The sequence below is a fragment of the Mobula birostris genome, chromosome 19, assembly GCF_030028105.1.
Source record: "Mobula birostris isolate sMobBir1 chromosome 19, sMobBir1.hap1, whole genome shotgun sequence".
NCBI classification, from domain to species: Eukaryota; Metazoa; Chordata; class Chondrichthyes; order Myliobatiformes; family Myliobatidae; genus Mobula; species Mobula birostris.
The window spans coordinates 49,207,180-49,219,418 of record NC_092388.1 but is presented as its reverse complement, the minus strand read 5'-3'; the positions used below and the strand labels follow the sequence as shown (position 1 = coordinate 49,219,418).

The window sequence follows — 12,239 nt, the reverse complement described above, 5'->3', positions numbered from 1 at the left end:
AGGTACAAATGCAGACAGAACAGAGTTAAATTGTACCAGAGAGGCAAAATTCAAAAAGGCAAGGAATGCAGGACTGAAGATGCTGTAACATCAAAAGATATATTTTATATCGAAAGGACAAGCAGGAGGCTTAGGCAGTAATGTGGCTCTGTTGGTAAGAGATGGAATTACATCTTTAGGAAGTGATGACGTAGGGTCAGAGAATGTTGAATAATTGTGGGTGGAGTTAAGAAACTGCAGGTGTAAAAAACCATTATGGGAATCATAGGCCTCCAATTAGTAGTCAAGGTGTGGGGCTGAGATTGCAAAGCCAGCTGGAAAAGGCTTGTAATAAGGGTAATGTCACAATTGTAATGGAGGACTTCAGTATGCAATAGGGTGTGAGAAAATCAGGTTGGTGTCAGCTCGCAAGGGAGGAAATTTGTTGAATGCTTATGAGATGGCTCTTTAGAGCAGCTTGTGCTTGAGCCTACATGGGGAAGGCTATCTTAGATTGGGTGTTATGTAATAACCCGGATCTTATTAGGGAGCTTAATGTAAAGGAACCCTTAGGAGTCAGTGATCATAATATGATTGAATTTGTACTGCAATTTGAGAAGGAGAAGCATAAGTCACATGTATCATATCGCTATGGAATAAAGGGAATTACAGAGGCATGAGAGAGGTGCTTGCCCAGGTGGTTTGGAGGATGATATTGGTGGGGTTGACAGCAGAGAAGAGATGGCTGAAGTTTCTGGGAATGGGGAAGATAGATATATCCCACAAAAGAAGATCTCAAATGGTAGTGGAAGGCAACCATGACTGACAAGGGAAGTTAAGGATGTATAAAAGCCAAGGAAAGGGCATATAATGTAGCAAAAGTGAGTGGGAGGGAGGATGATTGGGAAGCATTTTAAATCCAACAAAAGGCAACTAAAAAGCTGTAAGAAGGGAGAAGATGAAATATGAGGGCAAACTAGCCAATAATATAAAGTAGCACACCAAAAACTTATGTCTGTTATATAAAGAGCAAAAGGGAGGTGAGAGTTGATATTGGACCACTGGAAAATGATGCTGGTGAGGTAGTAATGGGGGACAGAGACATGGCAGATGAATGTAATGGGTACTTTGCTTCATTCTTCACTGTGGAAGACACTAACAGTGTGCCAGAGGTCAATGAGTGTCAGGGAACAGGAGTGAGTGCCAGTGCTAATAGAAAGGAAAATGTGCGAGGCAAACTCAAAGGTTTTAAGGTGGATAAGGCACCTGGGCCAGATGGACTACATCCCAGAGTCCTGAGAGAGGTTGCTGAAGAGATAACAGATGCATTGGTCATGGTCTTTCAGGAATCACTTGATTCTGGCATGGTCCCGGAGGGCTGGAAATTGCAAATGTCACTCCATTCTTTAAGAAGGGAAGAAGGCAAAAGGAAGGATATGATGGGCCAGTTAGCCTAACCTCAGTGGTTGGGAAAGTGTTGGAGTCTATTAATAAAGATCAGGTTTGCGGGTGCTTTGTGTTTTGTGCCTTGTAGATGGTGGAAAGGTTTTGGGATGCCAGGGGATGACTGACAGTGCCGGACACGCAGCCTCTGACATGCTCTTATAGCTGGAGTACTCACATAGCTGATTCTTTTGAGTTTCCAGTTAATAGTGACCTCCAGGATGCTGACTGTGGGGGATCCAGCAATGCTGAATTCAATAATTGTCAAGGATAGATGATCATTGTGTGGTCATTTTTTTGTGAAATGGATTTATCTCGATTTGACGGCTTTGTGGCAAAGTCTGTGGATGTTATGAAGATAGGTGGAGGAGTCGGGAGTGCTGAGGAAGCAATGCGATTGCAGCAGGACTTAGACAAATTGGAAGAATGGGCAAAACAGTGGCAGACGGAACCGTGTTGGGAAATGTACAATAATGCATTTTGATAAAAGGAACGAAAGTGCAGACTATTATCGAAATGGGGGAGAAGGTTCAAACATCAGAGGTGAAGAGGGACTTAGGAGCCCTCATGCAAGAATCCTAGACAATTAATTCACAGGTTGAGTCTGAGGTAAAGAAGACAAATGCAATGTTGGCATTTATTTCAAGGGAAATAGAATATAAAAGCAAAGAGATAATGCTGAGGCTTTATAAGACACCTGTCAGGCTTGGAGTATTGTCAACAATTTTGGGCTCCATATCTCAGAAAAGATGTGTTGTCATCAGAGAGAGTCCAGAGGAGGTTCATAAGGATGATTCTGGGAATGAAGGTATTAACATATGAGGAGCATTTGGCAGCTTTGGGCCTATACTCACTGGAACTTAGAAGAATGTGTGGGGATCTCATTGAAACCTACCAAATGTTGAAAGGACTAGATAGGGTGGATGTGGAGAGGATGTTTCCAATGGTTGGTGTATCTAGAACTCAAAGGCTCAGACTCAAAATTGAGGGGCGACTTTTAGAACAGAGGTAAGGAGGGATTTTTTTAGCCAGAGAGTAGTGAATCTGCGGAATGCTCTGCCACAGACTGCGGTGGAGGCGAAGTCCGTGGGTATATTTAAGGTGGAAGTTGATCATTTCCTGATTGGTAATGGCATCAAAGGATATGGTGAGAAGGCTGGTGTATGGGGTTGAGTGGGATCCGGGATCAGCCATGATGGAATGGTGGAGCAGACTTGATGGGCTGAATGGCCTAATTCTGCTCCAATGCCTTATGGTCTTATTCCCCGCTACCACACACACACACACACACACACACACACACACACACACAGTTCACCCACAGGCTCCCCTTACCCCACCAGGCTCCAAATCTATTTCTGGTTCAATCTGCCGTACACCAGAATCCTTTCTCCAAGTCATTCCCATTATCATCTCTTTTACTCATCACATTCTAGCACCAGTAAACTTGTGTTCCTGCTTATCGTTTCCAGCAACTGTCTCCACCCACAGCCTCCCTTCTCCCTCACCACCCACTGCACCATCTACCTCTTTTACTTTTCCCTGCCTCCATCTATCATCCACTTACCTCTGCTTCCCAACTGCACCCCTCCACTTCCCTAGCTAGCTCAAACTGGCCGCCATCCCTTGACCCTCCTCAGTCCACCAATCACCTCTGACCCCTGCCTCACCACTCTCCATCTCCTTTTCACATTTATTTATTGAGATACAGCATGAAGTCAGCCCTTCGAGCCACTCCGCCCAGCAACCCTCAGTTTAAGCCTGTCCTAATCACGGGACAGTTTACAACAACCAGTTAACCTACATCTTTAGAGGAAACCAGAGCACCTGGAGGAAACCCACGTGGTCACAGGTAGAACGTACTACAGAGGCAGGAATTGAACCTGGGTTGCCTGCGCTGTAAAGTGGCACACTAACCGCTACGCTAACATACCGGCTATCTCCCCCCTCTTCACTCTCATTTCTGACGCACGGCTTCAACCCAAAACAGAGACAGTTCCTCTCGGCCCACAGATGCTGCTCAACCTCCAGCAGATTGTTTGTTGTTCCAGAAAAAAGTCTCTTGTGGAAGAGTTAAAGAATAAATTAAAATGGCCTGTGATTCAAATGAATTATAAAATACTGAGGAAGAAAGCAGGTTTCCCGTATGACAATGCCTGTCTGCATTTGAATTAAAGGCTAGCCTAATGCTTTAGATGGACTCATTCATCAAAATGGTGTGAATATACTAAATGTGCACACACACAGTTATCTTTGCCACAGCACATCACAGTACTGAATCATTGCTCTAATCAATGCTGTCTCCACAAGATCTTTCAGAGTCTAAGTCAAGCTTATTGTCATACACACAAGTAAATGTATGCACAGGTGCAATGAAAAACTTGCTTGCAGCAGCATCGTGGGCATACTGAATACTGCAGCATCTTAAAAGAAGCTTTCAAAAGAAACACAAATTAATTTTCTTTTTCACAGGAAAGCACACAATTGGAACAAAAAGCAAAGTCCATTACAACACACACAAAATGCTGGAGGAACTCAGCAGGTCAGACAGCATCCATGGATATGAGTAAGCAGTGGATGTTTCAGGCTGAGGCCCTTCAACAGGAACGGAAAGGAAGGAGAAAGAGGCCAGATTAAAAAGGTAAGGGGAGGGGAAAGAGTACAAGTTAGGTGATAGGTGAAGCCAAGTAGTTGGGGGAAAGGGGGAAAATGTGTTGGGAGGTGATGGGTGGAAAAGGTAAAGGGCTGGAGAAGAAGGAATCTGATAGAAGAAGAGAGTCAGCCATGGGAAAAAACGAAGGTGTAAGGGCATCAGAGGGGTGGGGGAAGTAATAGGCAGGTGAGGAGGGGAAGAGGTAAGAAGGGAGCCAGAGTGGGGAATTGAAGGAGATGGAAGGGGGAGAAAGTCAGGCATGATGTTCAGACAGTCAGGTTGGAAGCTACCCAGACAGAATGTGAGGTGTAGCTCCTCCAGCCCGAGAGTGGTCTCATTATGGCAGTAGAGGAGACCGTGCACCAACGTTGGAATGGGAACAGGAATTAAAATGCTTGGCCACTGAGAAAACCTGCTTCTTGCAGATGGAGTGAAGATGCTTGACAACGCAGTGCCCCAATCTAGACCATAAGGCAAAGGAGCAGAAGTCGGCCATTCGGCCCATCGAGTCTGCTCCACCATTTTATCATGAGCTGATCCATTCTCCCATTTAGTCATACTCCCCCGCCTTCTCACCATAACCTTTGATGCCCTGGCTACTCAGATACCTATCAATCTCTGCCTTAAATACACCCAATGAATTGGGCTCCACTGCTGCCCGTGGCAACAAATTCCATAGATTCAGCACCCTCTGACAAAAAAAATTTTTTCACATTTCTGTTCTGAATGGGCGCCCTTGAATCCTTAAGTCATGCCCTCTCGTACTAGACTCCCCCATCATGGGAAACAACTTTGCCACATCCACTCTGTCCATGCCTTTCAACATTCGAAATGTTTCTATGAGGTCTCCCCTCATTCTTCTAAACTCCAAGGAATACAGTCCAAGAGCGAACAAACATTCCTCATATGTTAACCCTCTCATTCCCGGAATCATTCTAGTGAACCTTCTCTGTACCCTCTCCAACGTCAGCACATCCTTTCTTAAATAAGGAGACCAAAACTGCCCACAGTACTCCAAGTGGGGTCTCACCAGCGCCTTATGGAGCCTCAACATCACATCCCTGCTCCTATACTCTATTCCTCTAGAAATGAATGCCAACATTGCATTCGCCTTCTTCACCACCGACTCAACCTGGAGGTTAACCTTAAGGTGGATGAACTCAGCAGGTCAGGCAGCATCAGTCAGAAACGATGAGTCGACATTTCAGGCCGGAACCCTTCGTCAGGACTGAAGAATGAAAGATGGGGAAGGATTTGAAGAATGCTTGTAGTGTCAGTTGATAGACAAAGGGGTGGGGGAGGGGAAGCAATGATGTCTTTGTCTTTCAAATTACTGGTCTATCAACTGACGCTACAAGCATTCTTCAAATCCTTCCCCATCTTTCATTCTTCAGTCCTGACGAAGGGTTCCAGCCCGAAACGTCGACTCATCGTTTCTGACTGATGCTGCCTGACCTGCTGAGTTCATCCACCGTACTGAAAGTGTTGCTTTGATCTTTTACAGCATTTGCAGATTATTTTGTGGTTAACCTTAAGGGTATCCTGTACGAGGAATCCCAAGTCCCGTTACATCTCAGAACTTTGAATTCTTTCCCCATTTAAATAATAGTCTGCCCATTTATTTCTTCTGCCAAAGTGCATAACCATACACTTTCCAACATTGTACTTCATTTGCCACTTCTTTGCCCATTCTTCCAATCTATCCAAATCTCTCTGCAGACTCTGTTTCCTCAGCACTACTGGCCCCTCCACCTACCTTCGTATCATCAGCAAACTTAGCCACAAAGCCATCTATTCCATAATCCAAATTGTTGATGTACAATGTATAAAGAAGCAGCCCCAACACGGACCCCTGGAGAACACCACTGGTAACTGGCAGCCAACCAGAATAGGATCCCTTTATTCCCACTCTCTGTTTCTTGCCAATCAGCCAACACTCTATCCACATATGTAACTTTTCCGTAATTCCATGGACTCTTATCTTGTTAAGTAGCCTCACGTGTGGCACCTTGTCAAAAGCCTTCTGAAAATCCAAATATACAACATCCACTGCATCTCCCTTGTCTAGCCGACTGGTAATTTCCTCAAAAAATTGTAATAGGTTTGTCAGGCAGGATTTTCCTTTAAGGAATCCATGTTGAGTTCCGCCTATCTTGTCATATGCCTCCAGGTACTCTGTAACCTCATCCTTGGCAATCAACTCCAACAACTTCCCAACCACCGACGTCAAGCTAACAGGTCTATAATTTCCTTTTTGCTTCCTTGCCCCCTTCTTAAATAGCGGAGTGACATTTGCAATCTTCCGGAATCATGCCAGAATCTATCGACTTTTGAAAGATCATCATTAATGCCTCCGCAATCTCCACAGCTACTTCCTTCAGAACACGTGGGTGCATTCCATCTGGTCCGGGAGATTTATCTACCCTTAGACTATTCAGCTTCCTGAGTACTTTCTCTGTCATAATTGTGACTGTGCACACTTCTCTTCCCTGCCACCCTTGAGTGTCCGGTATACTGCTGATGTCTTCCTCAGTGAAGACTGATGCAAAATACTTGTTCAATTCCTCCGCGATCTCCTTATCCCTCATTACAATTTCTCCAGCATCATTTTCTATTGGTCCTATATCTACTCTCACCTGTCTTTTACTCTTTATATACTTGAAAAAGCTTTTAGTATCCTCTTTGATATTATTTGCTAGCTTCCTTTCATAGTTAAACTTTTCCCTCTTAATGACCTTCTTGGTTTCCTTTTGGAAGGTTGTAAAAACTTCCCAATCCTCTGTCTTCCCACTAATTTTTGCTTCCTTGTATGCCCTCTCTTTTGCTTTAACTTTAAGTTCTATGTAGAAGTCTCACCGACGTAGAGGAGGGTGCATTGCGAGCACTGGAACTGGAACACTGGAACAATTCCAACAGATTTGCAGGTGAAGTGTTGCTTCACTTGGAAGGACTGGTTGGGACCCTGAAAGGGGGTGAGGGAGGAGGTGAATGGGCAGGTTTAGCATTTCTCCTGCTTGCAGGGATAAGTAGCAAGAAGGAGATTAGTGGGGATCATGGAGGGAGCAACCCCTGTGGAAAGCAGGGAGTGGGGAGGATGCTTGGAGGTAAGGTCCTGTTGAAGATGATGGAAGTTGTGAAGAATAATGTGTTGGATACGAAGGCTCACAGGATGGTAGGTGAGGACAAGAGTAACTCTATCCCTATTAAGCAACAGGAAAGTGGCTTGACACTAGACGTCCAGGAAATGTAGGAGATATGGGTGATTATAGCATCAATGGTGGAAGAAGGGAAGCTCCATTCTTTGAAGAAGGAGGACACCTCTGACGTTCTGGAAAGGAAAGCCTCATCCTGGAAAAAGATGCGTTGGAGACAAAGGAACTGGAAAAAAAACAATTGTAGTGCAAAGTGATCAAAGTATTGCTATGTTGCTATGCTAGGGCGATTATGCTTGTACTGGTTGGTTCAAGAACCCAATGGTTGAAGTGAAGTAGTTGTTCTTGAAACTGATGGTATGGGACTTCAAGCTTCTGTCCCTCCTAGCAGGGTAAATGAGTCAGCATTTCCCTGATCAACATCCCCAATACTGGAGCTCTAATAAACTCAGGCAGGGATGAAGCTCCAGATGAAGGGATGAAGCTCCTACATCTTTCTAGATCTTTCCCATCCATGTACCTCACCCAATCTCTTTTAAGTGTTAGAATTGTATCCACCTCCATCACTTCCTCTTGCAGCTTGTTCAATACACCCACTGCCCTCTGCATGAAAAACTTGTCCTTCAGATCCCCTTTAAGTTATTTCCTTAAGCCTATGTATTCTAGTTTTAAAATACCTTGCTCTGGGGGGAGAAAAAAGTGGCTTATCTATGCCCTTCAGCCTGCTACGGTCTGGGGAAAACTGTCCCAGTCCATCCAGTCCCTCCTTAGAACTCCAGTCACAGTAATATCCTTGTGAATCTTTTCTGCATCCTTTCCAAATTAATGACATCCTTCCTATAGCTGAACAACCAGAACTGCACACAATGCTCCAAGTGTGATCACGTTCTTGATCCCAGGAGACTACCAGGATAAGAACTATTCTCTCATTCTTTTTCAATTCTTTTTATTGCAGCAACACATTAAAGGGGGTTAGGGTTGCATGTTCTCAGCATTTTTAAACAGGAATGGCCACTCTTATTAAAATGATATCTTTATCCATGACAAACATTCCTGGGTACATCACCCATGGACACATGACCAAAAAGCCTGCTGAAAGAGGTGTGCTTCCAGTTAGTTAGCACGATGTGACTTTGAACAAGCCATAAAGAGACTAAAGTTGTAGAAATAACAGGACTTTATTCAAGATAAGGAGACACTCAGAAGAGGTCTGGTGAGAAAATCTTCCAAGGATGATAAGTAAAATTTCAGTCATTATAATTACACAGATTCCTGAATATTCTGGATATCGACAAACTGTTCGGCTGAATTACATATTTAACTGACAAGACCACTGAACACTTATGTTGGCATGAAGTGATTCACACGGATAGTTTAAACTAAAGCAATAATGCAGAACAGGATCCCAGAATGAATTTAACTGTGACACAGCTTTTTGTGCTAAATGGCTTCAATAAGCTCATATTGGAGGATTTGATGTAAGCCAATTATGCCTGTACATTTGGACATTGCATATGAATATGATGGATGATCATGTCAGTTTCCAAACTATAACTATTAAGTGACTTCCTTCTGTGAACCAGTAGACAGCTGGCTTCAGACAGTGCTTATTCATACAGCCATTCTTTTAATTTCAAAACTGATTACTATATAGGTTATATCTGAAATAAAGGAATGCTTACTTGCTTTCGTGATGACTATTTCTTACACTTCATATTTTTTTGACAACGCCTGCTTCTCTCCAACAAAGCACTGGGGTTTAGCAAGGGATTTCCAGAATACATGGTCAGGGCAACTTAAGACATGTTTGGCAACAGCAGGGCAAGAAATAGTTTGTTTCTAAGCAAAATGAACTTAGGAGTTTTACACAAAACAGGAACAGAAAATTGAGAGTCCACCCAGAGGTTTAAACTAAATGATGAGCGTATTAAATCTGAAGTTTAGGGAAGTCGTCCTTAATCCGGAGGAAAGGACATCGTTCAGGAAAGGATGTGTACAGCAGATGTTTGGATGTCCTGACATTTATAGCAAGTGAAGAAAGATCCAAGAGGAAATTGTCATCTTCAGATTTGATTGTTGCAATTGTGTGGAACCTGATTTCTGTCACAAGGGGCCGAGGTTTCGGCAAGAACTGTAAAGTGTTTGGGATAGAGAAAACGAAGTCTCAGACTCAACTCAAGGTTGAATAAGATATTGAGTTTTGAGCTATAGATATACTGAGTGATGAAAAATGGCTTTGATATTCCAAAGGAAACAGGAGCTTATCTGTCTGTTATATTTATGCTCCCTAATTTTGGTCACGCATACATGTGGAAATCCTCTATTTTATCATACGTCTTCATAATTCCTAACAGGTCTGTTGCATCCATGTCTGGTATTGAATGGCCTGATGTGCAATAGAACTGTAAATAAACATATAAAAAAAATCAAGACCTCAAACTCAGTAGTTTCCAGTTGCTCCAGCAATTTGTGTGTTGAAACAAGAAGTTATTTTCAATTAAAATTAGATTCATTTAAATACATTACCTGATATACAGTAAGTTACTGTATTTTAAAAATTAATGAAATGGGAGATAAAATACCCAACCATTGTTCAGTCCAGGCCTGAGCAAGGCTGAAGGCCTTCTGAGAACTGTATCAGGCCCTTGCCTCAGTGTGACTGAGCTCTGTCTCGACTTACTGCAGGGTCCATGGGGGAGTGGGAGCTCCGACATGCTGGCACCTCCATCACATATCCATGATACAATGTTCAGATGCTGTAAGTGGTGAAGCACTATTTGCTAATGGGTTTCTATAGGCCCACTAGCTACAGTGCACAACACTCTGGACCTTTATAATCAATGTCTGGGATGCCCTTTCACTAAATCTCCCATAGTAGAGTAGTTAGCAATATGAGAAATCACCCATATTTTCACTTAAACACAACAATAACATGTTAATTGAATACATTAGACAGAGTGGATTCACTAGGTTGTGGATGTTCTTGGGCAGGCTTCAGTTCGTTTATCCTGCCAGTGGGGGTTGGAGGAATTTCCAGACAATTGAAGGACTGGTGCACTCTCTGGTGTTTAAAACACATCCTGTTGGTGGTTTGTGTTGATGGAGCATATTGTGGGGGGACATCAAGACTGCCAGCTAGACTGTGACCTTAAAGTACACAAGAAAATAGAAACAGGAGTAAGCCACCTGGCCCTCCAAGCCTCCCTAGCTTTCAGTATGATCATGGTTTATCTGCGCTGGCCTCAGCTCCTTTTCTATGCCAGTTCACCACAACCCTCAATTCTTTGATCTCTCAAATATTTATCTATATCCACCTTAAATATACTTGGTGATCTGGCCTCCACTGCCCTTGGGGGCACAGAATTCCAGAGATTCACCACCTTCTGAGAGAAGAACTACTGGGTTTAAGGTCATGACCTTTGGATCTACTTTTACTCAGATGGACGAAGACTGAGAAATGACTTCTGAGGTGTGGAAGGTGGTCCAGTTTTCAACGTGTCCAGCAATGTCTTCCGCAGGCCTTACCGTGGAAACAGAAATGCAGTAAGAGATTCCAATGAGGACAGAGGAAATTATTTAAGAACATTGTCAAAATTTTCGTTTAAAGAAAGTGCATCACTCCAAGTGACCCTGGGAATCCCAAGTCAACATTAAGAAGGAGTATTCAGTATGGGACTGGATCCTCACATTCCTGTTTTGGGAGTCCCAGATAAATGTCAGATGGAGCTCACCATCTCCCGAGCTCATCCACTTGCACTGTCACACCTGTGGCAAAGATCGCCTTGGCCCTAACAGCCAACTCACAACTCACAAAACCAGAGGGGAAACAACTCGTGCAAGTCCCTAGGGCCTACCAAAGTAGGAGAAGAATTCACAGATTTCTCTCCTCTTAATTATTTCAAAATTATTTTGGAAAGAAACACAAAAACTGCTTTTGCAAGGAACCTGAACTAGGAATAGAAAATGCCGGAAACACTCGGCAGATCAGACAGCAGCTGTGGAGAGAGAAACTGAGTTAACGTTTCTGATCAATGACCTATCATCATTAAGAAGACATGGCTTTGCTTTTTTTTTGCAAACAACGTGATTATCTGCAAAGCAAGAGTGCGGCACAGTAGTATAGTAGTTAGCACAGCACTCTACAGTACCAGCAACTCCAGCTGCTGTCTGTATTCCCACTCCTGTCTGCAAGGAGTTTGTATGTCCTCCTCATTTATCTGCAAAACCAGAACATGATGTCCCATTTGCCTGTGTTTGGCCCATATATTTCCAAATCTTTCCTATCCACATACCTCACCCAATCTCTTTTAAATGTTCGAATTGTACCTACCTCTATCACTTCCTCTGGCAGCTCGTTCAATACACCCATTGCCCTCTGTGTGAAAAGCTTGTCCTTCAGATCCCTCTTAAATATTCTCGTTCTCACCTTATACCTATGTATTCTAGTTTTAAAATATCATATTCTGGGGAACGGGGGGAGGGAGTGGACAAACAGTGAGCATTCAGCTTGTCTATGCCTCTCAGCCCTCTATGCTCTAGGGTAAACAGTCCCAGTCTATCCAGTCCCTCCTTCGAACTCCAGTCACAGTAATATCCTTGTGAATCTTTTCTGCATCCTTTCCAAATTAATGACATCCTTCCTATAGCTGAACAACCAGAACTGCACACAATGCTCCAAGTGTGATCACGTTCTTGATCCCAAGAGACTGCCAGGATAAGGACTACTCTCTTGTTTTATTTTTCAAAATGTTACTATAGCAGCATGTCAAAGGGAACAGGGTTGCACCTTCTCAACATTTTCACACAACAATGGCCACTCTCATTAAAAAGATATATTTCTCCATTACAAATGTTCATATATACATCACAGATGCAAATATGACCAAAAAGCCTAATCAAAGAGGTCTACCTCAGAAGGGGAAGGATTCACATACATTTCACCTGTTTATACAGACTTAATTATTTCAAATTATGTTTAGTCATACTCATACTTTATTGATCCCAGGGGAAAT

General features: G+C 43.2%; 1 long non-coding RNA gene across 2 annotated transcripts in view; it reads right to left on the bottom strand.

The window, feature by feature from the left end:
• The window catches only part of LOC140212585 (uncharacterized), a 29,275-nt gene extending 17,478 nt beyond the window's left edge, over nt 1–11,797 (bottom strand). Inside the window, exon 1 of one of the 2 annotated variants that reach the window (XR_011889753.1) lies at nt 11,558–11,797. This is a non-coding gene — a long non-coding RNA (uncharacterized lncRNA). Of the gene's footprint in view, nt 1–8,909; nt 9,120–11,557 lie in introns of those variants that run through there. The other variant, XR_011889754.1, reaches the window with a different exon arrangement.
• Between the last annotated feature and the right edge of the window lie 442 nt (nt 11,798–12,239).